Consider the following 3,043-nt stretch of genomic DNA (forward strand, 5'->3'; position numbering starts at 1 on the left):
GCTATTATAAATAGAATTGTTTTCTTAATTCCATTTTTGGATTGTTCATTGCTAGTTTATAAAAATACAATGATTTTTGTATTATATCCTGTAATTCTGCTCAACTAATTTATTAGCTCTTTTTAGTAGAATCTGTAGGAATTTTCTGTATGCAATATCATGTCATCTGAAAATAGAGATAGTTTTACTTCTTCCTTTCCAATATGGATAATTCATTTGTTTTCTTGCCTAACTGTCCTACCTAGAACCTCCAGCAAAATGTTAGAAGTGATGAAAGTGAACATCCTTGTCTTGGTCCTGATCTCTGGGGAAAGCTTCCAGTCTTTTACCATCAAGTATGATATTATTTGTAGAGTTTTGTAGATGTCATTTATCAGGTCGAGGAAGTTTCCTTCTATTCCTAGTTTATTGCATGTATTTATCAATAAGGGGAGTTGAATTTTGTCAAATGCTTTTTCTGCTTCTATTTACTCATGTGATTTGTCCTTTGTATTCTATTGATATAGTGTAATACATTAATTGATTTTCAGGTGTTAAAGCAACCTTCATCCCTGGGATACATCCCACTTGGTCATGTTGTATAATCCTTTATATATATTACTGGATTCAATTTGCATGTATTTTGTCGAGGGATTTTGTGTCTTTTGTATACAAGATATGGGTCTGTAGTTTTCTTGTGATGTCTATGTCTAGCTTTGGTATCAGGGTAATATTGGACTCATTGAATGAGTTGAGATGTGTTCCATCCTCTTCTATATTTTGGAAGAGTTTGTGAAGGATTCGCATTAATTCTTCTTTAAATGTAGAATTCAACAGTGAAGTCACCTGGGCCTAGTCTTTTCTTTGTAGGAAGTTTTAAAGTTACTAATTCAATCTCTTCCTTGTTTGTTATAGGTCTGTTCAGATTTTCTGTTTCTTCTTGAGTCAATTTTAGGTAGTTTGTGTTTCCTAGGAATTTGTCCACTTGTCCAGGTTATCTAATTTGTTGGCATACAATTGTTCATAGTATTCATTTATAATCCTTTTTATTTTTGTAAGTTTGTAAGTAATATCCCCCTTTTAATTCTAATAATTTGACTCCTCTCTTTTTTTCTTGGTCAATCTAGAAAAAGATGTATCAATTTTGTTGATTTTTTCAAAGAGGCAATTTTTTGTTTTGTTATTTTCTCTTTTGCTTTTCTATTTTTTCTTTCATTTATTACCACGCTAATCTTTATTATTTACTTCTTTTATTCTTGCTTTAAGTTTAGTTTGCTGTTCTTTTTCTAGTTTCTTAAGGTGAAAGCCAATAATAAATAAATTAATTAAAAAACTAAATAAATAAAAATAAAAATGTTAAAAAAAGATAAACTTCTGTTTATCAAAGGGGATAGCAGCGGAGGCATAAATTAGGAATTTGGGATTAACAAACTACTATATATAAAATAGATAAACAACAAGAACCTACTGTATAGCACAGGGAACTATATTCAGTATCTTATAATAATCTATAATGGGAAAGAATCTGAAAAAGAATATATATATTCAGGTATACATATATAACTGAATCACTTTGCTGTACAACTGAAACTAACACAAACTGGTAAATTAACTATACTTCAATTTTTAAAATGTTTAAAAAAATAGTGAAGACAACTAATGTTCTCGTGTTATTGCGAAAGTGGTTTTGATATTGCAGATCCCCTAAAAGGATCTTGGAGATTTTCAGGGGTCCACAGATCACGTTTTGAGAACTGCTATTTTAGAAACTATTCTGCTGTTATAAAGACTGAATGAAAAGTTCATTTATAGAAACAAAGAGAACTAGAATAATTCGGAAAAACCCCAACAAAAATGTTCAGCTACCTTAGTCACCAATGTGTAAGCCTCTTGAAAGAACTGTATCTTTTAATATTTGAACAGCATATTAGGAATGCAATAAATAATAAATAATAATGAAAGTAGTTTATGTTTACTGTGATTTTAACTACTGGGGGAGAACTGTGCTATGTACTTCAAATGCATTATCTCCTCTATTCTTTAGTATCAAACTCTGGGGTAAATACTATATAATATCCCTATTTTATAGATGAGGAAATGGGAGCACAGAGAGACAAAAGAACTTGACATGGTCACGAGCCTTCTGGGGTGGAATAAAGATTTGAACCAACAAGGTCTAATTCCCAGAGCTTGGACTCTTATTTAAACTCTGCATATTATTCAGTGTCACTTCTAAGTTCCAAATTTACTTGTTGTGCTCCTCTCATGTACGTGTGTCCATTCAAACCCTCAAGGAGAAAGCAAATGTCTCTTGTCAACCATAGTGCCCCCAAGAAAGGGCTTAATAAATATCTGAATGTGTGATCAAAAGACCGAGTAAACCGCCCTTAAACTGCCTTGCCATCTTTAAGTCATGGTGGTCAGTAACCACGTTGAAAGTGAAATTCTGAAATGTTGAGCCCCACCGGTATTACACTTAAGTCATTAAAGAGGAAACCAACAGGGTAGACCAAAGAAGAAAAAAAAAAAGCTGGTTTCTTGAAAGCTTGACAAAAATTATATGTGTTCAAGTGCATACGTGTGTGTACACACGTATCTATATTACCGTGTTTGCTAAGTAGATATATATTTAGGTAGTTAACAAACATGTAGGTTAGATCAAAACAAAACTAGTTGACGTTTTCTAGGGCAATAAAATCCCCATCACCGTTGGGACTGACTCCACCCACTCTACCTTGACAAGGGGGGTACATCTGTCAGCCAAGGGTGGGTCTGCGGAAAGCGCCCTGTTGAAAGCTGTTTTTACCAGGTAGGCTGATTAGGAATGCTGGGAGGTGCCCCAAACTCAAGCAATTTTGCCTTTTTCCAAGCTTGGATTTTTCTATTTTTCATTTTTCCAAGTTTGGGATTTTTTTTCGTTCTCAAACACCCAACCTGTTTCCTGGATGGAGACCTAGTGGGATTAGGTTTGGCCACAAGTCTCTCTGTCACTTCCCGGGATATAATTTGGGGGGTCTTTTTTTGGGGGGGTGTGGGTGGAAGGGAGGCTCAAGGACCGGGTGAT

Source organism: Stenella coeruleoalba, assembly GCF_951394435.1.
Source record: "Stenella coeruleoalba genome assembly, chromosome: 13".
In the NCBI taxonomy this organism is placed as follows: Eukaryota; Metazoa; Chordata; class Mammalia; order Artiodactyla; family Delphinidae; genus Stenella; species Stenella coeruleoalba.